The sequence below is a fragment of the Lipotes vexillifer genome, unplaced genomic scaffold (genome assembly GCF_000442215.2).
Source record: "Lipotes vexillifer unplaced genomic scaffold, Lipotes_vexillifer_v1.1 scaffold1063, whole genome shotgun sequence".
NCBI lineage: Eukaryota > Metazoa > Chordata > Mammalia > Artiodactyla > Lipotidae > Lipotes > Lipotes vexillifer.
In genome coordinates this window covers 2,048,969-2,074,333 of record NW_006799734.1, presented here as the reverse complement: position 1 = coordinate 2,074,333, position 25,365 = coordinate 2,048,969, and positions in this window count along the sequence as shown.

Here is a 25,365-nt window from a genome sequence, read left to right as displayed (position 1 = left end):
TGACGGTCTGGTGGCATTCCTGTCCCCACACCTTTGGAGGCAGCGACTGATTTTGAGCAGCGCGCAGACCGCCCTGGGGCCCCGAAGGCCGAGGACCCTTCACTGCAGAGGGAAAGCGCGTGGGGCTGTCTGAGCTGGAATGCAGCGTGCTGGTCTGAAGTGGGGTCCTTGCCTTTTCTTCCTGTCTCGAGATGGTGAAGTCCGTCCTCAGCTCCCGGGTTCCTGGAGACTGGTGGCTGGAGAAGCGAGGCCTCTGCCAGTTAAGTCCAGGTCCTGCATTCACTCCTACGTAGGCTTCGGGTCAAATCAAAGCGCTGCCGCTGACCCTCCCGTATCTCCCTCTGTCCCTGTCTCTCTGTCCCTCTGCCTCTGTCTGCCTGTCTGTCTCCCCCCTCCCCCTCTCCCTCCCTCTTGCTTGCCCTTGCTGTCTTGCTCTGTTTCCTCCTCTCTCTTTAACTATAAACTTGCTTGTCTCCATCCGAGATTCAACCACTGACCCAACGCTGACTGTTATGGGACACTCATTATGAAGATGTCTGATACTAGAAAACGGCCACAGAGAGGTTTAGGATTCTTAGCAAGTTATAAGCAAATCTAGAGGTCAGAAGTACTTTCGAAGATTTTAAATGGATTTAAAATCTGACAGTTTTTTACCCAGGATGCTGCTCTTTCTGGCCACTCACCAACATTTAGTGACAGCTGAGAGACTGTCCCTTGGGCTGGACAACTGACCTCAGGTGCTCAGCTCTGGGATTCCATTGTGGGGGGTGGCACCACTGGGGGAGGGGGTCCACATGCACCCTGCACCCCTAATGGCTTCGACTATATTCCCGCAGGTCTGTGTGTTTTCCAGCGATTTTCACAAATGCATCCCTTTTTTTTTTTTAGCATCTTTATTGCGGTATAATTGCTTTACAGTGGTGTGTTAGTTTCTGCTTTATAACAAAGTGAATCAGCTATACATGTACATATATTCCCATATCTCTTCCCTCTTGCGTCTCCCTCCCTCCCACCCTCCCTATCCCACCCCTCTAGGTGGTCACAAAGCACCTAGTGTCCCTTTTAAAAGCAGCATCTTCAAGATTAATCTCATTAAGTGATTCATTTATTAAAAACCTGACATTTCCACCGTGCGCTCCTTGCAGAAGCTCCAGTGACGCTGAAGCTCACGGCTGCTTCTTTACAGATACTCCATCGGGCATCCCTGAGCTGTGTTCCTTATTTTAACTGCTTAATATCTTAAATGTGGCTTAAATTCACATTTAAAACTTTTATGGCATCTCAAATTATTTTAGTTGGGTTGCATGTCATACGACACCGACATGTTTGCTCCTAATCAGCAGAGACAAGTTGATGGGTTTGCCCCTGGGCGGCACTCACACCCCTCTTCTGGCCCTAGAGGTCTGAGCGGGAGGGCGGATGCTGTGCTATTTCCTGGGCTTGCTCTGAGGACAATGGGCCTCTGAGCACTCACCAGGCAGGTGGGGGCTTCCCAGAGCCGATGGGGGGGCGGTTATTAGCTCTTGCTGAGCCCAGTGGATTGTGCGGAGTGGCGGCGAGCTAGGACAGCCTGACCGGTGCCCCCGGAATGGGCTCCACCTGCACTTCTCCTCTGAGGCGTCTGATTCTCAGCGGTCGAGTGTGTTCGTCCAGCCCCAGCTCTAAGGGGAAGCCTGGCTTACAGCAGCCCTTACCAGTCAGAGCCAGATCAAGCCGTCAGCAGACCAGGCTGGCTCAGTCTGTGTGCCTCTTAACCCAGACCAGCCACAAGTGCATGCATAACCCCGCCCCTCCTGGTCGCTGTCTCAGCCTCACACCCACATTTGCCCCCCCCGCATAGTACTGTGACACCCTCAGGCTGCAGGCTCTACTAAACCTTAGCTCCTAGAAGATGGAAAGAGTAAAGCTTTCAAAGGAAGGTGCACATGGTGAAGAAGGAAGGCCAATCTCTATCTTAGTAGAAGCAAAGGGCACAATAAAATTACTTGGAAATATTTTAAAAAATAAATGCTGAGGATGGGTAAGATGCAGACGATTGAATTATAGTTACGCAGTGCTTGCTACAAGTCAAGTGTGTATAAGAAATTGCAGACATAGTGACAAAAACATATGTCCTAAAGTTTACAGTCACTCTGGGAGGTGGCGGCGGACAGTACCTTTGCGCCCATTTTACAGATGGGAAAGCTGAAGCTCAAATACTAAAACAAGCTCATGTCCCCAGGATTTAAGCTCCGGCTCTCTTAACTCCAAAGCCAACGCTCTTCCTGGCGAAAGGACTTCTGATGGGTCTGGAGGGACATCCCCAGAGACCTTAGGGCGGAGCCTGCAAACCCATCACCCGACAGACAGCACCTCGGGGCCGCTGTGCATCGCCCACATGGGCTGGGGCTCCAGGGACTGGGTTTGGCTTGTTCGGGCAGGGCTCGTCTCCAGGTGCCTGGCCACTGCTCTGCATACAGCGATCCTCCCTTCCTTCCTCCAGCCTGGTCCCAACAGCACTGGAGTTGTGACTCTTACCTCAGTCAATCTGGACACGCAGAAGCCACTGGTGAAGGGGGAAGGTGACCTAGAAAACTCAGGGGAGCAGAGGTGGCTGCAAAAGGAAAAAGGAGTGACAAGAGAAGGGGAGTCTTACACACCAGTAAAGACGTCTTGAGAAAAGAGGTAAGTTAGATCATTTGCACGCTAGTTTGTCACTGAAAAAGCAGTCCACGCAAAGGCGAAAAATCAAACAGCACAGACGTGGGTACCATGGCGAGGATGCTGCTGCCTAATCGACCCCTTCCCCGTACCCCAAGATCTTGCTGCTGTAAGAGCAGGATCCCGGCCCCGCAGGCTGTGTCGCTCACTGGAAGAGCCCAGGTCCTGCGAGGTGCAGCTTGAGGCTGAGTTTCCTCTAGGGAAGCAGGAGCTGCCCCTCAGTGCCTGGGCAACGCCAGCTTCTATAGCTTATTCTGTGTCCGAGTGCAAAGGGAGTGTGTGAATCACCGGGCAGCTGAGGCCGTGGGATGAACGGGAACAGAGCACTGATTTGCTGGTTTGCCACCTTCCCGGCCATCAAACCCTGCTTCCTGAACCTTTGGGGTTTAGTGTTGGCGGGAAGATGGAGGGCCTCTGTCCCCGGGCCGTGTGCTACACATTCTGATCCGAATTGCCATAAGATGTGGCTCATACACAGCTCACCAGAACCACTGTGAATCGCTTGGGGCCAGGACCCGGGTCTCTAACTGCTCTGCCCTAATCACTGGTACAGCTCCTGGCTGTACCAGTCAGCACGCAATTAAAACTTGTTGAGTAGATAAAGGTCTTAATGAATACGCACATTTTAAAATTTAGCATAGACTGGACAAAAATAAATTATTGGGGTGCAGAAGCTGGGACTTTAAAATTCCACCAACATATTTCTGTGCTTATGTTAATAGCTTTGCCATATTCAAATGATCAATTCAGTGTCAAGATGTAATTTTTTTATAAAAGCTAGTTTGTTAACTCTAGGTTGGAAACAGTTTTGTATTTTAAGCATCTCTGCAGTGTGAGACACAAAGGACACGCTTTCTTGGTTCCAACACTTTAACTGTAATATGTCAGTTTCAAGCAGGAAATCCGATCTGAGTTTGCATCCCCTTCTGTCTCTGAGAGTCGATAATTCACCATTTTAGGGCACTGGGCCCATTAACAATGAACAGCTTGAGAATACACTCTTCATTGATCAGATAAACAGGTCATGAGATATTTTATTACAAAACAATGGACCAATTTAGCCATCTTTTCACCAACAATGGACTTACTGAATGTGAAATGGCAAGAAATTTGCTTCCTTGGGGAGCTATCATAAGAAACACAAAGTGAAAACTTATCACTAAAATGGCTTATCTAAATGGATTTATATTGAATTCAACCCAAATTTAAGCCAGATCTCTGATCAACAAAAGTTTAACAGAATGGTGATTGGTTTTTCTTTGTTACTCTAAATCATGTGCAATACTTTGTTTCATATTTATGTCATGATTTTAGCTTTTTCTGGATGTTTCTTATTGAAATACAGTAACTATATTGGTAACTTATATAAGCATTATTTGTCATAGTTCTGAATTAATTTTAGGGACATGGCTGAGACAATTTAAAATTCACCTATGAAGATTGTAAATTGTTTTCTAACTTCTAAAAATATAAGAGCTATTGGCTAGAGTACATAAGCAAGATGTGAAGGGAGCTGGTTTGTGCATTTACATAAAATCAACTGCAGTTGTGACTAACAAAAACTGAACAAAAAGCAGATGTGTAGTTGAATCAGGGTGCTTGGGAGGCTGTGGGATTTCCCTTTCCAGCATTATTTCACACTGAATATTCAGAGAAATCCCTCTCACACAGACTCTCTAAAAATGTGGGGTGAAGTTAAAGTCTAGCTGAGAAAGCATCTGACGGCAGCAGTGACGAGAAAGCACGATGCTGCCCAGGGTGTCCATGTCCGTCCTGCGGTGTCTGCAGGGGAAACGCTCCCATTACAGCGCATAGTGACCACTCCCCGCAGAACGCACCGTAAGTAACCTACAAGGATGTATATGGCTGTCCTGCTTCTACAGGTGAAAGCCCTCCTGGAGCTGGTGTTTTCCTGACTGTGTCTGCTGATGCCTGATGGTTTGGAACCTGGATGTGAAAGGGTCCGACGTGGGGCAGGAGATGAGGTCAGGGTCAGGGGAGAGATCATATCAGAGGCTCCTGCAAAGTCAGGACTTCTGAGGAATGGCATCCTCAAGGGCAGATGGGGTGAAATGTACGTTTTAGGACACACCGCCTGTCTCTAAATGTTGACTCTAGGAGAGAAGATCAAAAGAAAAAGTCCTTTTCATTCTGCTTCTCAAGCAGAAGCAAACACAGGTCTTTTCTGGAGAAAATACAATTTACTTTTATTTATTTTGTGGTTGCCATTATTTTCATTACTTCTTCCCCCTCCTTTGTCTAATTTAAGTATTGTTGATTTACAATGTTGTGTTAATTTCTGCTGTACAGCAAAGTGACTCAGTTACACATATGCATATTTTTTTTCATATTCGTTTCCATTACGGTATATCACAGGATATTGAATATAGCTCCCTGTGTTATACAGTAGGACCTTGTTGTTTATTTCCATCCTATATATAAAAGCTTACATCTGATAACTCCAAACCCCTACTCTATCCCTCCTCCAACCCCCACTTCCCCTTGGCAACCACAAGTCTGTTCTCTATGTCTGTGAGTCTGTTTCTGTTTCATAGATAGCTTCATTTGTGTCATATTTTAAATTCTACATATAAGTGATATCGTATGATATTTGTCTTTCTCTGTCTGACTTACTTCACTTAGGATGATCATCTCTAGTTGTAACCATGTTGCTGCAGATGGCATTGTTTCATTCTTTTTTATGGTTGAGTAGTATTCCATTGTGTATATGTACCATATCTTCTATATCCATTCATCTGTAGATGGACATTTAGATTGTTTCCATGTCTTGGCTATTGTGAATAGTGCTACAATGAACATAGGGGTGCATGTATATTTTTGAATTATAGATTTGTCTGGATATATGCCCAGGAGTGAGACTGCTGCATCATATGGTAGCTCCATTTTTAGTTTTTTAAGGAATCTCCATACTGTTTTCCATAATGGCTGCACCAACTTACATTCCCACCAACAGTGTAGGAGGGGTCCCTTTTGGACAAGTGCACTTTAAACAAGAACAATGCCTTAAAAAGTTTCCCACAGATGAAATTCTATGAGACATGAACTCAGAATAAAAATTTAATAAACAAAGGAGATGAGCTGCCACAACCAAGAGTAAATGGAAACCACATGCTACAAAATCAGAACCACACATGGTTCAGATATCAGAATCATAAGAAACAGAATATGAAATAAATATATGTAATACATTCAAAGAAACAAAAGAAGAAATTCATAGCATGAAGTAACAGAGACTATCAAAACTGGCATGTTGAACTGACAAAGAACCAATAGAATTTCTAGAAATGAGAAACACAATAATCAAAACAAAATCCGTGGTTCTGTCACAAAGAAGTTCAATGGAGCTTAAGTTATTATATATAAAATTGGGAGACAGAATTTAGGAAATGACTCAGAATGTGCCAGAGAGTTAAAAAGAGATGGAAAATATGCCAGAGTTCAAAGCACACAGCACAAAGAGTAAGGATGGATGAAGAGGCAAATTCAAAGACTCAAAGACGTATACGAAGAATTTTCCAGAGTTGATAGACAACAGATCTCAAATTCAGGAGGTCTAGTGAATCCCAAGCAAGATAAATAAAATGAAATTATCTCCCAGATACAATAATGAGACTGAAGAACACCAATGACAAGGACAAGATTTCTCTTGTTGAGACAGAAATGAAGATTTACTACAAAGGGGAGAACCTCAGACAGCAGTAGGCTGAGAAGTTCTCCAGGCTTATACAGATCTGGGAATAGCTTGTATTCCAACCAGCCAGGGTAGGAAGCCCTGCAATGCCTGAGGCACCAGGTAGAGCCCACAGGGGCGGGGGGCGGGGGCATCACTTCAGCAGTGGGGCTAAATGAGCCCCAGGCTGCATGCCACTGTGACTTTCCCCCTCAAAGCTTCAAAGGATCCTCAAAAGATGAAGCTAATTCCAAAAACTTAAATGTAAACAAGAAAAACAATAATCTTTAGAGGAATATAACAAAATTTAGCATCCAAAAATGCAACATCCAATAAAAACATATCAGGCATGTGTAGAAGTGGGCAGTATGACCCAGGACCAGGAGAAGTTTAATCAACAGCTATTCAATAGCTGCTTCTCTTTAGGAGCCATGGAGGCCAGAAGAGGATGGACCAACATCTTTAAAGTGTTGGAAGAAAATAACTGTTCAATCCTAAATATCATATGAAGTGAAAATATTCAAGAATGGAGGCAAAATGAAGACATTTTCAGATATAACTAAAATACCTCAGCAGCAGCAGACCCTCTGCACTAGAGAAAGTGTTAAAGATAGTTCTTTAGGATGAAGAATGACACCAGAAGAAAACCAGAATATCAGAAAAAATACAGTACCAGGAAAGGTGAATATGTGAATAAATTCAAATACTCTTTTTCCTTTTGCTTTTTTTCCTCTTGATTTTGCATAAGCCAAAAAGATGCTTAAAAAAACTATAACATTGTATCATGCGTTTATAAAGTATGTAGTTGTATTTTAGAATGTTATAACATAAGGGGCAGGGAAGAAATGTACACCTTAAAGTTTCAAGATTTTGATATTTTACAAGAAAAGTGGACCCATTAAAAGTTAAGAATGTATATTGTAATCCCTAGAACAACCATGAAAATAAATGCAATTTTATAAAATTTGTAGTAGTGTAACATATGGCAACAATTGCCCAAAGAACAGGAATGAAGGAGAGAGATAGATGATAGGTAGATGGATGGATAGATGCATACATTATAGATAGATACCTATAGATAGATAGATGAGAGATAGATGTGAGATAAAGAGAGATAGATAGATAATATCAATATATAGATATAGATACTTTATAGATAGATGAAGCTATTGAGTCAATAGAAGACATAAGATTAAATTGTAATAATATTAAATTAGTCAAAAATAAGGCAGGAAATGAAGACAGAAAGATCAAACAGAAAATATGGAAAGCAATTTGAAAAATGATAGATGTAAACCTAACTGTATCCATAATTACATTAATTGGAAATAGTCTAAATATTGATTAAAAGGCAGATATTGTTAAATTGGAAAAGAAAGCAAGACCTAACTGTATCAGTGCACAAGAAACTCTAAATACAGAAAAAAACACATATACATTAAAAGTAAAGTGTGGATAAATACATATCATGCAGATATAAATCAAAAGAATGTTGAAGTGGCAGGGTTAGTATCAGAAGTGAATTTCAGAATAAGAAATGTCATAAAGGATAAAGAGGCAAATTTACCAACAATAAAGGAGTTGTCTCATGAGGAGACCAAAACAATTCAAAATGTGTATGGATCCAACGACAGAGTATCAAAATACATGGAGCAAAAACTGATAGAAATAAAAAGAATAATGGAACAATTGACAATTATAATAAAATAATCTCAACACTCCTCTCTCAGAAATTGGTATAAAAAGATGATAGAAAATTGGTAAAAATATAAAAAGTTTGAACAACACTTTCAAGCAACCTGACTTTTTTTTAATAATACTTAATTACCAACAGTAAAACATACTTTAATTTTGAAGGAACACAGACAGTTCACAAGATAGACCATGTTCTGTGCCTTAAACTCATCTCCATAAATTCAAAAGGACTGAAGTAATAAAAAGTATGTCTTTGGACATTAATGAAATTTACCTAGAAATCAATGACAAAAAGCCGTCTGAAATTTCCTCAAATTTTTGGAAGCTTTGGAACAACTCACGTCTAAATAACTTATACATCTCACCCTCACGCCAACATAAGAAATGAGCAAATATGTTGAACTGAATGAAGATGAGAACACAAGATATCAAAAATGCAGCTAAAGCAGGGCATAGAGGTAAATTTATAGCATTAAATGTTCATATTAGAAGAAAAGAAAGGACTCATGTTAATAATATAAGCTTTTTATAAAAACTAGGAAATGAAGAAAAACTTAAGCCTAAAATAAGCTGAAATAAAGGAATAGATATTTGAAAGAATAGAATCAATGAAAGTCAATGAAATAAAAAAACAAATTGTTTGGAAAGATCAATACAAGCAATAATCCTATAGCTATGGAATGACATGTCATAGTATGTACGTAAGTATGAGTCTAGCTCTCTTTTCTTCTGTTATGCCTTTAATTTCTCCTCCATCCATTTTCTCTGTTGTCTTTCTGGAACTTGTATATGGACCATGTTTCTTAACTCATTTCTTCGTTATTTTTTCTCTGTGATCAGGGTGGGTTATTTGACCTTTCCTCAGGTCTCTAACAGTTTTGAGCTCTTCTTTATATTTTATTTCAGCAATCCGATATTTAATATTCACCAGTTCTTAACAACGTCTTCTTAAAGACCTGTCAGTCTACTTCCACGAACGCAGTCTCTTATTATACCTTTCTGGGATTCTAATAAGAAATGTATATATTTTTACTTTTCTTCTATTCTTTAGATTATTTGCATTCTCTGGTATCAGTGGAAGAGTATTCAGCATCATTCTTTCCACCTGGGATTGCTATGGCATTTGTAGTCATCCAAGTGCTCTTTCCTGTTCCTCTCCTAGCCTTGGACTCTCCCTGAGACCCTGAGTCCTTCTAGGAAGACTGTTTAGTACCCATAGAGACAGTTCTGTGCCCAGACCGTGGGCAATGCCATTGCCACCATCTTGTAGAGGCCATATCAACGGATGACCTGGATTCCTGTCCCAGGGGGCCCTCCCCTCCTCTCTCATCCTAGGCCTCCCCCAACCCCTGCCACACACACACACAGTGGTTAGACTTCTCAGGATTCTGGCTGGGAGGGATTTTCACCCTTAACCACACCCTTGCTGTCCCATTCTTTCCTGGGCTGGGACATCCCCATCAGGCTTCATCTGCCACAAAAATCCTAGGTCTGCAATGGTGCCCCATCCACTCTGCACAATTATGGTTGTGGCTTAGTGTTTGCAAATTCCCTGCCACGTCAGGATGTTCAGTGTGTGTGGGGAGCTTGCGAGCTCAGTCTATCATTTTAAATCACAAATTTGTAAAATTGGCTGGTGATTGGTCGCCAAGACTGTTGAAGAACTCCACCCACTGTTGGAATGCAGTGATTCACTGAAAGTGCCTCTGCAGGACCACTTTACCAGCCACACTGTGAAGATGTATCAGCACAATTTCCTTTGCTTAAACATCTTTGTTCAACATACTCACAGCAATAGCAAATGGATAAGCCCTCCTGGGGGCCCTGCAGCTGACCTCAGAGCACAATCAGAGCACCTGACTGGACCACTCCAGGTGCTCCCCCTGGGGACCCATCACCCTTGGGAAGCTTTGAGGGCTTGTGTTCGATACTCTGAGAGTCAGGGCAGGTCCACTCTTGATGCTTCTCTCTGTTGCTGGCTTCTGACGTCCCAGATCCCAGCTCTCCTGTGCTGGCACATCCTTGTGGCTGTGTTCTGCCCAGCTGCTCCAGAACCTGGCACTGAGTGGCTCTTGCAGGACCTCTTGGATAGAGATGGCTCTCTAGGAGGCCACACGGTCCATAACAAGCATGTCATAGGCACTCAGCTCATGTCTGGGGATGGAATCGATGGGCTGGGTGCAGGTGAGGATAAAATCTGGATATTTTGGCCATTTCCAAGATCGATGGAGTCAGTTTCCTGCTCCAGTGGTTTATGGGAGCCATTTAGACTGTGCAAATGATCAAGTTATATGTCCTATCAATTGCTCCAAATAAATACAACCTAAAGCAACCTGCCCCAAGAAACAAACAGGAAAGGTGGGATGGAACATCTTATACCTGCTTTAGATACAAAAATCAATAAGGTAATTCAGAAATATTAGAAATATTAGAAATATTAGAAATATTTTCTAAGGAGAAATATTTCATTTGTCAAGTTTACTTATTTGGACTTGTATTCAAAATTGAATGAAACTGTGGATTTCTGGCAGAAGCCAAGAATTGTCCTTAAAATAAAAAAAAACTTCCAATTCAGAAGTTAGTCAATTCATTAAGAGTTTTCAAAGTTTCAAGTGTAAATAGCTTTTAATGATTACAAGTTCATCACTTCGGTGAAAATACATTGACTAGAGAAGTTGAATATATAGTATAAATATCATATAATCACTGGTTTCAATTGGTTCCAAGAAGAAATAAGAAAAAATATTGCCCCTGTAATGACAAAAAAATGCCAATCTTGGGGTGACTCAAGCATCATGCTGTAACCTAGGCAGACCCTTGCCAGGAGGAAGCGTGGAGGTGAGCCAATGCTGGGAGGCAGAGACTTTCCTAAGTAATTCTCCGGGGACCACTGTCATCTAGACGTCTGACCCTAGTGATGCTTGTGGAAAGTGCAGTTTCATCTCTCTCCAGTTGAGCTGTGTGGACAGTGCAGCATGGTGCCCGTGAATCTCCCTGGGGGTGCCATCCTGAGTGCACTCCGAGCAGACGTGCTTGGTCTCCATGAGAGAAGACCCCAAGTCCGTCACAGTCCCAGCGAAGCCCAGCAGACTGCATCCCTGAGAGCTCTCAGTGTCCTAGCCTGGATGGCTCCACAGCGGGATGCCTGACGTAGTGGGGCTCTGCCTGTCTCTGCCTGTCTCTGTATCTGACGGGGTGCTCAGGAAAACACAAGGCTTTGCTCTCCCTGTTGGAGCCAAAACAGCAACAAGACAGATTGAATAATAGAAAAAGTCCCAGCCAGTGACGGGGAGATGAGTGTCCCCAACTCTCCCTGGAGGTGGGTTCCAGGAGGATGGGGCCCTCGGGCTGTCATCTAGTTCCATCCTTGGCGGAGGGAACTGTCAAATCTACGCCCCTTGGGTCATTTGGCTGCAGCAATGCTAACACGACACCAGGAAGAGAAGACACTAAGTGACGCTGCCCAGAAACCGAGGGCCTGGGGTGCCTGGTGTGAGTGGGAAGGAGGTCGGGGGCTCCCGCCTTGGCGCCAGCCCCCTCTGGGGTTCTCTGTGGACGACCTTGCCCTTGACAGCTAGGCTCGTTGCCCATCCATCTCGTGCTTGAGTGTGATGTGAGGAAAAGGTGGGCAGTGCTGTGCATGTGGGCGAGTACTGCTGGGCAGACGCTCAGCCCATCGTGGACGAGAGAGGGAGGAGGACAGAGGACAGAACCACAGGACCTGGACGGGGAGAGGTCAGCCTTTATAAAGAGCAGACGGGCACGAGAGGCCACGCACGCACAGGGTACGAGCGGGCAGTGTGACACTCGAGGACTTGGAGCTGGGGCCTCGTCAGCCCAAGCCTGTCCCATCTGACCCCTCATCTTCCAGAGTGGACGGTCTCACAGTTAAACGCACAACCACAGGCGGCCGGGCTGTGCAGGGAGAGATGTGCAGGACCAGCTTCTGGGCTCTGATTCTGGGAGGCTTGTCCTGTGCGTTTGGACCCCAGTAAACGCACAACCACAGGCGGCCGGGCTGTGCAGGGAGAGATGTGCAGGACCAGCTTCCAGGCTCTGATTCTGGGAGGCTTGTCCTGTGTGTTTGGACCCCAGGAGACCTGGGCTGCTGCTGGGGACCCTTCCACAGGGGAAGGGGGCAGCCTCTGGGAGAGAAGAATGTTCTGGAAACACAGCAGGGCTGCGTGGGGACCCAAGGCTCCCGCCTCCTGCATCTGCCTCCCCCTCCTTCTCTCCACGCCGAGAGCACCAGTAATACAGCGTCGCCTCACAGAGAAACGCCCACCTACTGATTTATTTACTTGTCCCAAATAATTTTGTTTAAAAAGTCAGGCAGCGGTGAAGGCTGACGGGTGCCGAGGGCCAGGAGCGGCCCCCTGCGGGCGGAGGCGGAGGCCGGTGGCATAGATCTGGCTCCGGTAATGCAGTCTAATAACAGCTCTGTCGCTGCCCGCCCACCCATTGGCCTGGGCGCCCTCCAAATTAGCCACAAAGAAGCCAGCCTGTCAATATTAATTCCACCGCAGAGATTACTTGTTCTGGGAGAACAAAGGTGTTCTGGCTTGGGCAGAACAACTTAACTCCTGTCTCATAAAATTTAAGCTGCTATTGATCGCCTGCTCCTATTGTGGGGAGGATTAAACACGCACACACGCGCACACACGCACACACGCACCCGGGACGTGGCACCGGCCCTGCTGCCCCCATCACTCACGCGGCGCAGCCCCTCCTCCCTGCCTGCCCGGCATCATTCAGCAGCATGAAGCAAATTAAATCAATGAATTCATCCTAGCAGATGGCCACTTTAACACTCGGTTAGCCTTTAGATAATTGAGCGTTGACTCCGGAATCATAAAATGGATGGCTCGTTTGTACATTTTACTGAAATAGATCGCGGAGGTTAAATAAATGAAATCCCATTTGTCAGGCGGTAATAAATGGTCTCCCTTTCTGCAAACAGCTCTGCTTGGCCTAATAAACACAGAGACATTACAGGGCCCCTCCCCTGATGGGGTTACAGCTTAATGAAATGGTCTTCCCTCTGCTTGTCTGTGCCCCCTCCTGCACTGTGTGATAAGTAGCAAACCAACGAAGCTTGTAATTACAATCTTACAGAAACCCGGCCAATCTGTATATAAATCTCACCCTCCAATTACAAGATGTAATAATTTTGCAGTCAAGCTGGTAATGAGGTCTAATACTCATGCCTGCGATAATCCCCCCCGGATGCTGACTCTATCAGATGTTAGCTTTGTAATTATACTGGCAGAAAATCATTATTTCATGTTCAGCAGAAAAATGAGGTTGGTGGGAAGTTAATTTTCTCTATGCTCTGTGAAGCATAGACAAAATTTTAATGATTTAATCATTACGGTTATCCCTCTTACAATTGACCCGCGTTACTTGTGGAGAAACATTGGCACAATTAAAAGTCCCTGTTACTCGATAAAGCTTGCCAGGTATGCAGCTTTTAATGTCAGAATAACTGTATACAATTAAACTATTACCCAGCCGATGGGGAAAATTCATTTTATTTTAAGTTTTCATTATTTGCGTGTACATGATTCATGGAAATATCCATGCCTTGCCCATACTGTAATAAATGGCTGATTTAAAAAAAATTGAATTGTGCTTTCCTGATGATATCAGCCCCAGAAAATATCATCATAAAAGAGCAATGCCAGCAGATGACGTTTGTGTGTGGGCCTGAGAAGTTATGCCCCCTGTGTTTCCCGTAAGAAATAAGGACAAAAAAGTTGGGGAGCTGCCAACATGCCATTTTGTGAATGTGATTTCTCAAATGTAAGATTTAATATTTATAAATTTGGCACACACACCCACACTGCACACTGAACACTTTCCAGCCAGTTACAGGCTAGAGAAAGACAAGGATATTAACATCGCACTCTCTAGGGAGTGGGGTTTAGTGACAGACTCTGGGAACATGAAGCGTACGTTCCTCCCAGTGCTATGCTTTGTGGTAAAACTAGCTTTGTCCTGAAACTCCAGAAATGTCACAAGGATGTTTCTGCCAGCCTGGTCGACGGCTGGTGGCAGCTTACACTCCTCTATCTCTGTCCACACCAACTTACTCCACGGTGACGAAGGTTATTGGTGACAATCCCACACACACGTGAACTGGCTCTCCCAGCAAATAGAGTAAGCGTGTTTGGGGAACAGACGTCATGTTTCTGATTCTAGACTTACCTTTTTTCCTGTCTATGCTTTTCTGCCAAAATTAAGTCTTCTAAATCAGACTTGAAGCACCCACCTCCCGAGGACTGTAGCTTCCCCGGGATGGACACTCAGGGCTGCAGGAGCATCGCCACCTTCAAGTCTGGATCTGAAGGGCGTGCATGTAGCTACACCAAGGGGGAGCCTCTGAGGAAGAAAGCCAAGGTCATGTTTTGGGAGGAAAAGTCCTCATTGGTAAATTAGCTTTTTGCTAAACCTCATCCATATGGAGATATTGGCTGATAAAATTCTACACACGTTACAATGATAGTTTCCACACTTGTCAGGATGAACTATACAAAGCCAGATGTGAGCGTATCAGTATCTCGCAGAACTTGGCAAAAATCCAGGCATCAAGATCATTGAAGAATTTGCCTATTCAGGGTGAAAGTCAAAGTGATGGTTCTACAGGGACTTTTATGTCCATCACTGCTATTGGGACCGCTAAGTATCTTATGAAACATACAAGGGTGTTAGTCCCAAGATGGAGTTCACATCCGTGAATAAATCAAGCCGTGTGGTGCCATCATGACGATGTTGGTCTCTCATTCCGATTCCTGCCCCCATTAGCTTTCCCCAGGGAACAAGGAGGCCCCAAGTCTGCCCGATTCTTCCAAGCTTCCTCCCCAGACTCCAGCTGCCTGGGGAACATTGAGCTTCTGCTTGTCCGGAATTCTGGGGGTTTGGTCTCCTGCCATGCGGCTGGAGCTCAGGCTTTGTACCACTTTATCTAGGCCTAAACCTGCAATTGTGGAGGTGCTCTAGGGAGGGCGTGGTAGTGTGGGGCTGTGCGAGTGGTGAGGGTGATGGACTCCAACGCAGCTGAGCGCAGTAAAGGCTGTCCTCCTTTCTCCACCAATTAGGCGCCAGATGTACAGGCACATCCTACAGACAGCATCATCTCCTTTACTACTAAAATGTCCGTCTGTCTTTTGCTTCTGTATGCAGGGGGCATGATGACAGGACAAATTTCATTAGCTCCATCAAAGTTTTTCTTAATATAAGAAAGCCTAGATTTTCCTAAATATTGGAAAAAATAAAGACATGATTATAGTCTATCTTGTCCCTAATATCTTGGCAGTCATTAACTTTCTCTCAAGGCATCTTCTGGTGTGTGAGCTGATGGAGGAGTGATGGGGGCTCAGGGCCGTGTCCATGTCTTCTGGTTGGTGGACGGAAGGACGCAAGGATCCCTGAGTCCCCACTTCACAGTTTTTGGTTGGTCAACTTGCAACAGTAAAAGCTTGCAGGTGGATAAAACTCGGCCACAGTGACCTGGGAGAGTGACACTCCCCACAAGGCCAGGTTTCAGGACTTTAGCTGCAAACTGGATTTTCCTGGGGGGAGTTCTCTGTCTTGTAGTTGAATGAGGGTGGTTTTTAAGAATACAGATTTTGGAGTAAGAAAGACAAAGTGTTTTTCTCTTCCATGTGCTGGTCTATGCCTCAAGGAAAGTTACTTGAACTCTTTGAGACTCAGCACACTTGTCTCAAAACTAGAGAGTTAACGACTGCTTCCTATAACTGTTGGAAGAAGACGTTGGTAACTTAGTAAAGTAGCTAGCAGAGGACTTGGCACCTGGAGCATGATTGGTGAGGATCCGGGCTTGAAGACAGACCAGGGCTGCATGCTCTTCCCGAAATCCCACTTCACTGGGATGATTGGACACACACACACACACACACACACACACACTCCAGAACACCTGCAAAAGCAATGCATTTCTTCTTGAAGAGAAATAGAACATTACTGAAATGCTCTGTTAGTGCTAGAGGCCAAAATTCTACCCCATGATATGTGAAGCATAGCTCTGAGCCTTCTCTGCTTCTGGTCCCAGGCTCCCACCTGCCCCCTTCTGGAAACTTCCCCTGACTTGCTCTCCAACAGGGGCAATTCCACACTGCCTCATGCAGAACAGCCTTCTGCCTTCTCCCACCAATACAAGAAGGAAAATGAAACAATCTGCACACACCCCTCCCGGGAGGAGAGGGGAGAGGGAACTCCAAATGCTTTTCATATTTTCCTGCCTGATGCTGTGAATATCATGATAAATACAAATGTGTTTGCAGAATACTGATAACCAATGCCGATGTCTGATATATTTTTCTCATAATTTCCTGGGAGAAAATGCTGTGGCCTGTCAACACCAAACTACACATCTTCATCTCTACGGGTCCGTTTGCTTTCTCGTTTTTCCATCCAAGTGGACAAGCCCAGGACAGAGGACCCAGCTCCATGCCCAGGGGGACTCGGAATTCCCAGTTGTACACAGAGGACTTTCCTGAATTCCAGACCAAAAGATGAAATCTTATCATATGCAGTGGCAAATATTTTTTAAATGATCAAAAATTCTCATTAGATAAGAGGATCGTCCCCTTTAAAATACGGTAATTCTTTATTTTGTTTGTAAAATCTTTCATTTTTGGCTACTTAGAAATAAGATTCCCCAGGGACTCACAAATACTTAAAGTTCTGTATCCGAATTGTACTTTCGATTCCTGATATACGCCACAATATGTGTTATCAAATATTGGTGGTAGAGTCATGCATGAAGCACATAATCTAAGGAACACAAGCTATCAGTTTGTACAGCTCCGGACACAACTGTGCCGGTTAAGGGATTAGCAATGAGATTTAAAGGGGACACTTGTCTATGATAAATATTTCAAGTATCTGTCCTAAAATGTGGCCAAGCCTGTCTGCACTTTAATGACAGATTTCCATGTTTTATCCGCTTCCCCATCCCAAGTTGTTTTCATACATTTTCTTGCCCTGAAATTCCTGAAGTCAGTATGGAGGAACTTTTCTGGGACACTGGAGTTGGAGTGAGGGGGTTGAAGGGGATGAAGGCTCCCGCAGCCCCAAGCTCGTTATTGGGGAAGTGAGAACAGTCCAGACCTCTCATAGCAAGTCTACAAGACGGGCCACGACTGGGCCGCACCGGGTCACCTCAGCACTTGGTCAGGCCTTGCAATATTCGTCCTCATCATTCTGACAGGAGTAGTTCTTTTTTCCTTTAAGTGCCCCGACTTGATTTTATGTCACAGGTTTATTTAACCTTTCTAAGATTTACTTCCAGATAAAGCAGTTTCTTTTATACTTAGATAAGTATTTATTGCTATTCCTTTGGAGTCTTGCTTTTGGCAGATTGCTTTATTCCTCCAGAGGAGAGCATTTGCAATTTGGATTAGAGGAAGATTTTTGTCATATTTGAAGTCCTTCTAATCATAATAAAAGATGTTGGAGTGGCGTTGAACATGGTTATAAAAAATGCATGTATTTGCATTGGCGAGAAGCCTTCCAGAAAACGCCAAGAATCTTCAGGCATTTTTCAGATGCTCCAGATAATACATGATCATTTTGCTGTCTTCATAAGCACACTGAATTGCCTTAACTCATCTGTATCAAGAAATACAGGTAGAATGAAAGATTGTGTCGTGCTGCCAGAGTTCCCTTTCATTATACTGTCTTACTTTAAATGTTGTTAAGTGCTTATAGAATGACAGGCTATTGAGGGAAACATAGATATCATTTCTCCTCCTTCTAGGAAAAGCAATTCTAAACTTTTCCAGGATAATGAATAAAAACTCATCCTTCTTTTAAATACCACCGCAATGAAAGAGATTCAGTAAAAACCGTGGGATAATAAATTTGCTAGTGACAAATTCTTCCAGTTTTCCTTCTTCTGAGACTGCCTTTATTCCCCTTCATTCCTGAAGGATCGTTTCACTGCCTAGAGACGTCACAGTTCACAACTGTTCTTTAAACACCGGAAAGTTAGTGCTGGGTCACTTCCCTCTGGCCATACGTGGTTTACTGTGGGAAATCTGCCGTCATTCGTGTTGGCGTTCCTGGAGGTAAGCGTTATTTCCCTTTGATTGCTTTCAAGATTTTTCCTTTGATTTTTGTTTTCAGAAGTTTAATTATGACATATTTGTGTGCTTTTGTTTTATCCTATTTGCAGTTTGCTTATCTTGCTGTGTGTGTAGGTCTGTGTCTTTCACCAAATTTAGGGCATTCCCAGCCACGATTTCTTCCAACACTGTTTTAGCCTCTCTCTTCCTCCCCTCCCTCTGAGGCCCCAGTGAAATGGATGTTGGACCCTCTGTCATTATCCCACAGGTCCATGAGGCTCTCCTCATTTTTTCCCCGGTTTACTTTCTTTCTGTTGCTCAGGTTGGGTAAATTCTATTGATCTTTCCTTAAGTTCACTGATAATTCCCTCTGTCAGCTCCACCCTCCTACTGAGCCCATCTAGGCAGTGTCTCATTGATTGAATCTTTCAGGTCTACGATTTCCATTTGGCTATTTTTGTAACTACTATTTCTTTGTTGTGATTTTCTCTCACTTGTTTTCAGGCAATTTGTAATTGATTGTTGAAGAATTTTTGCAACAGCTGCTTTAGAACACTTGGTGGATAATTCCAACATCTGATTCATTTCAGTTCTATCATCAGCTGATTGCCTCTTCTCATTCCAGGTGTGATTGTTTTGTTTCCTGGTATCACAATGATTTTCTACTGGGTCCTGGACATTCTGTCAGCTCTGTTAGGAGGTACTATTTAAGATTCTGTCATAACATGCACGCACCCCATTCAGGGGTGGCACGTCGTTCCCGGCTTCCCTTTGTGGGCTGTGGCTCCAGTGATGGTTTAATAGTCAGGACTTTGTGGTGCCATTTGGTTGGCTTGGTGTAGCTGGAACTTCTGTGCTCCCAGTGGCCCCTGCTGGCATTACCTGAGAGGGTGGCATAGGCTCCTGCCAGAGCCCGCGGCAACTCTTGTTGGCCAACAGGACCCTCAGGCCCAGGAGAGTGAAGAGACTTCCCCAGCTGGGCACTTCTTGTGGGCGGGTTTCTACAAATGTCTCTGGCTGCCCCAGGGTCTCTGAGCAGGGGAGGGGGCTCTAGCCCCAGCTCAACGTGGAGGAAAGTGAGGACAGATGAGTCTGTAGGATGGGAAGTGAAAGAAAACTGTACCCGTAGGAGGAAACAATTGATGGGTGGGGACCTGAGCCTACAAGCTGGAGGAGGGCAGGGTGGGTGGTTGGGATGTTTCCAATGATGATGGGACGTCCCATGGGAGGGTGATAGAAGGGCAGGTGCCAGGAAGGCAGAAAGACAGGCCAACTGTGTGCTATCCTCTATGTCCTCTGTTAGTGCTTATTAACTGAAAAAACATTTGTGTAGGCAGGTAACATTTTAATGTATCTGCATTTTTTCTTTAATATAGATTTCAAAAGAAACTGAAATAAAATTACATTGTTATGGTATTTTCCTCATTTTTTTTTTTTTAAATAGTGATCTTGGGGTCTTCTTAGTTATTTATTTTTATTTTATTTATTTTTGGCTGTGTTGGGTCTTCGTTTCTGTGCGAGGGCTTTCTTTAGTTGTGGCGAGCGGGGGCCACTCTTCATGGCGGCGCGCGGGCCTCTCACTATCGCGGCCTCTCTTGTTGCGGAGCACAGGCTTCGGACGCGCAGGCTCAGTAGTTGTGGCTCACGGGCCCAGTTGCTCCGCGGCATGTGGGATCTTCCCGGACCAGGGCTCGAACCCGTGCCCGCTGCATCGGCAGGCGGACTCGCAACCGCTGCGCCACCAGGGAAGCCCTTCTTCACTTTTTAAATTAGCAAAATACCCACAGGGACCGAGGGCATATCTGACAGGGTAACTTTATTCGTCTCTGGGCAGAAAACAGGTGAAAAGCCTAAAGGGCCATATGGCCCCCTTCAATGCCTCATCTTTACCAGCGGGGCCATGCCTGAGGTGGCGACTGTCCCCATCTGCCTGTAGTTATGGAGGGGACACAGGAGTAGGATCCTGTCCTGGTCTCCCTCCTGTTCAGAAGGGAGAAGCAGAGGGCCAGTGCAGGTCCCTCACAGAAGTGAGTCCTGTTCTCCAGCAGTGAGAACTGAGGGCCCTTGGTTTTGTGCAAGAGACACTGGAGCCGGCTTCCCACATGCCGCAGAGCAACGAAGCCCGTGCACCACAGCTACTGAGCCTGCGTGCCTGGAGCCCGGGCTCTGCAACAAGAGAAGCCACCGCAGTGAGAAACCCGCGCACCGCGACGGAGAGTAGCCCCCCCTCGCTGCAACTAAAGAAATCCCGAGCGCAGCAACGAAGACCAAACGCAGCCAAAAAGAGAAAAACAAATACTGTATGCAGCCAAGAATAAATTTTTTTTAAAAAAAACAACAAATTTATAAAAAAAAAAAAAAAAAAAAAAAGAGACACTGGAGATGGAAGGAGCCGTGGGTGTGGGGACCCTATGTTGTGCTTTGAGTTGGGCTTTTCCTGGTTTTCAGGGAAAAGCTTAAGATCAATTCTGCATTAAAAAATTAATTTTTTAGAACAGTTTCAGATTTTACAGAAAAACTTAACAGAAAGCACAGAGTGTTCTCATATTCCTTCATCCCCCAATCCCAACTTTTCTCTATTTTGAAATCTTGCTTTAGTGTGGTACAGTTGTCATAGTTATGAACCAATATTGATACATTAGCATTCACCCTGGCTGTTGTATATTCTATGGGTTTTGGCAAATGCATAATGTCGTATTTTTGCCCTAAAAAGCCCATTCTCCACCTATTCATCCCTCCCTCCCCCCAAACCCTGGCAACAACTGATCTTTTAACTGTATCCAGAGCTTTGCCTTTTCCAGAATATTATACAGGATGTAGCCTTTTCATACTGGCTTCTTTCACTTAGTAATATGCCTTTAAGTTTCCTCCATGTGCTTTTGTGGCTTGAAAGCTCATTTCTTTTTAGCTGAATAATATTCCATTCTCTGGGTGCTCCATAGTTTATCCATTCACCTCCTGAAGGGCACACAGCCTGCCTAGCCAACGTCTTCAGAGGGAAGGCATTCAGGTTAAGATAAATTGTGTATTTTGAGGGACAAAGATTTTGGTGCCCTGGGACTTCGACTTCTATGAGCCTAAGTTTTCCAAGGTGCAAGTGAGCCACGCAAGAAAATCAGAAACTTAAGGGAGCAAATATTTATGAACTGCTTTTAGCTCTGCTGATAACAAGTACTTACTAGAGTTGCTGGTTAGGTCAACAGAAGGTCAAATAAATACTAAATATTTTCCATTTTTAACAGATGCATGGTTTGGCTACTTTACGGCCATAATAAAAGTAAATTTAACATAAAATTTTAAACATTTGCCACGTGAAGCGAACACAAAGACATGATGGAATTGAACAGGGATTTGCCTGAAGGCGCCCCAGTGTTTCCAGGCCTGCAGCTGATCGTGCAGTGACCTCTGTTATGACCGGCCAAAGAGTGTGGGGGGGAGAATGGGGTCTAAGACCCAGAAACATGGACGATCAGAGGAGATGTACATTTTGCAAGGCACTACTTTGTGCTTTTCTTCTGTAGTACTTTTTAAAATGTAAAACTTACAACGAAGACTGAACACTATCTTGAAATACACAGGATGAAACAATGATTTCACTTATTAGTACAAACAATGATAACACTGCTCCTTTCTTCCGTGTATAATTACACAGGGGTAGCAGGCTCAGTCGCTTCGGATGCAAAGCATGTCATCTGTTTTAGAGGCAGGATTTTTTTCCAGGGACATTGTTATTAAAAAAAAAAAACAAAAACTAACAATTAGAACATAATCAGATCTAATGAATTCCTCCATTTTCATCATGACTGTAGATCTTGCTTTCCTTCCATGCCTAAATAAAAGAAATGAAAGTTTGCTGTACATGAGACCAGGGCCACTCTGCAAATGAGGACGTGGGCACGACATTTAGGGACATCAAAGCCCGGACAACTTCGATGTTGTCCATCAAAGCGGTTTGCATCTGACGCTGATGCCACGCGAAATGCATTTATGAAAACTTCAGTCACACTTGGAAACTTTGGCAGGTGGTGTCTCTTCTCGTTTAATTTTTTTTCCAATTTTTTCCCCTGAAACTCCAGCTCCAGGCCCTGGACCCCCCAGCTCGATACCTTTTTTGTTAATAGATCTAATCAACGGCGTGTTGAACAAGAGAGGCCCTTTATGTGTGCGCTGTTAGGACAAGAGGAGCATCGCTGTAGATCACCAGAATAAACAACTTGGACCGATTCAATTACAAGGCTCGGCCCCGGCTTTTATCTGGCTGTGACATCATTTCAATCAAAATGTAAAATAATACAATCCAATAGTTGCAAGAGGAAGAGATAGGACACAGGCGGCTGCACTTAGTCATTTAATAAAAAGAGGAGAGGATGGTGGGGCCGCCCTCCCCTGACAGCCAGCGAGGGCTCCCAGCTCCAAAACTCCATTACCTGCTGTAATAGTATTCAAGGACCTGAATGCAGGAAATTGTCTATTACTTTTTATTAGTGGAAGCTGTTATGTAGGATACAGCCTACTGCACTGTTTTCTCTCTCTCTCTCTCTATTTTTTTTTTTTTTTTTTGCTTTGTTCGTTTAATTAACCAAAGCATGAAATCTCCCTATTGGCGGCTTTTCTCCTGGAAGCTTCTATCGCTTTTCTTCCTCCAAATGGGGATTTTATTCATTTCCTTTGTCTCCTTTGATTTTTTTTTTTTAACAGTGATGTTTTTCAAGTCCCGCAAATCATCGTGAGAAGAAAAATAGAATTCCAGGGCAAATATAGTGTCTCTAAACTGCTTGGTCTGTGAAAACCAGCAGCAGGAACGTTTCCTTCTCACGGCATTTATGTATGAGAGTTTCCCTCTCGATTCTGAGACTTTTACGGTGCCCAGGGAAAGGGGCGGTGGGCGTCACCTGCTTTGTGCCAGGATGATAAAAACGATAATAACCAGTCCTACTCATCGTGCCTGAAAGCCGAGAGAGAACAGAGGTGGGGTCTTAGAAGAAGGGGACCAAGCGTGTCAGGAGGCCATTTCCCTGGGTCCCGGCCTGCGTGGACACTGTGACCCTCAATAGCCTGATCAGATAATCAATGAGTTCATTGTTTTTCCTTGAACTGTATAGAGGCTCAGGCTCACCCGCAGGCCTCACTCTAGAAACACGACTTTGATCTCCTGTGTCTCGCATCCAACCATGTCAAAGAACAGAAACTTGGGTGCAGTTGGTGGCCTTTGTGTGTGTGTGTGGCGCGTGCTCTGGCTTTCTGTCCCATCCCTGCCTGTGGGGGCGGGGGGCTCCCTGACCCCTGGGCCAGACGAGTGGCCTCCAAGGAGGCCCCTTGTGAGATGGGGGCCCTCACAAGAGGGACTTGGGCTGAGCCATGGGGTGGCAGGTCTCCGTGCTGCCCTGGGGCCTGAGGAAGATGCTCTGGGACGGCCTTGGAGAACCCGAAGTGCAAGTCGAGACTTTGGGGGATGGGCTTGCACAGAGACTCTGCTCCTGAGGGCAGGCTGGCCAGGAGCAGAGGGCCCGACAGCCCAGTCACAGCTTGGAGGGCCAGGCCGAGTGTCTATGGCAGGGGGACGCAGGGGAGGGTAGCGGGCTGGAGCCATCTTGACGGGCAGCCCCTTCCTGTCTCGTAGATGAGCTGAGAAGTGTTAGGGCTACTCTCAGAATTGTCTACCATCATACCCACCTTTCTGTCATGCCGTTTACAGTGGGGCTTCACAGCTCCCCGTTGAGAGATGAAGGGCATGTCCTACTCCCAAATCTGGGCTGGTCTTGCTGGGGTGCATTTTGGCCAATAGAACGTGGCAGAGATGACGATGTGACAGTCCTCAGCCCAGGACTCCAGCCACTGTCTCCAGACCCTGAGAACATCACGTGAAGGACAGTCATGCCCACCGGCACAGCTGACAGCGGCTGACATGGGACCGAGGCCACCCCAGGCCCGGCTGCTGGCAGACGTGAGAGCGTGCCCAGCTTGCCCAGGCCCGCAGACCCACGGAGCTGGCCAGCAGCCTCGTGAGCAGTCCTGAGCCTACTGCTGGAGCCACAGAGCACAGGGTACTTGTGACCGATGCGGGGGTGTCCTGGGGCGTGGCAGCCCCTGCATGGGGACTTCACAGAAGGGGCCCCTGTAGAGATGGTCATCCCACAAGCAGCCCCGCCAGAGCAGCCTGATGTGATGAAGACAGCTGGCCGGCTGGTGTGCCTGGAGAGCCAGCCTCACAGGCACTGAAGGCTGAGCCCGTCCACCCAGCCTGGACTTGGGAGGGCCCCCACCTGGAGCCCTCCCCTCTCCAGGGCTCTGAACTAGAAGGAGGATGACGCAGATTTCAGTGAAGGGGCTGGCAGTAATCTTCCCAATATGAGTTTGGATCTGGTTGTGAGCCCTTTGAACTCGGGCTTCCTGTGTGAACCCTGGAGGACACTGGGAGGTCTGTGAGAGCAAGGAGGCATGATAAAATCGCACCCTAAGGTCGCGCGTCCGTGCGGTGCCTCGTGTGTCAGCACAAACCACTAAGGAGCCACAGGGTCCTGGATGGAATGGAGGGCAGGGGGCAGGTGGGGCAGGCAGGTGTGAGGACTCAGAGCTATGCCCACTGCCTTTGTCTTCTGTCTTCGTCCTTGGAGGAAAGGGCTCCCTGATGGAGAACCAGCAGGGCAATAGGAATCGAGGCACAGTCTTGTTTCACGTCCCCCCCCCCCCCCCCCCCCCGGCCACTCTACCCCCAGCCACTCACCCACCCCCAAAGCTCTGCTCTTCTCCAAAGGATACTAGGCAAGTGGTCTTCCCTCTAGTTACTCCCTGCAATTTGAGCAACGACACTCACTCAGCACACCTCTGTCTTCAAGGGGCCAATCGCAGGATGCAAAGACACGAGAGAAGAGATAGCTACGCCAACCTCCACTCTCACACTGTGACCACACACCTACCTCTGCCTCCCCTCCCGCTGCTCAGGCTTTTGGGTGCCCCTGCCCAGTTGTTTTGTTTTGTTTTAATTGAAGTATAGATGATTTACAACATGATATCAATTTCTGGTGTTCGGTACAGTGATCCAATTATATACATATATATTTTTCAGATTATTTTCTGTTATGGGTTATTACAAGATATTGGACCCCCCCCCGCCGCCAAATTACTCAGATTGTGCTGTTTCCAGGTCAAAATGCCTGCAATCTGCTGATTTACATACCCTCCAGTTTCCGG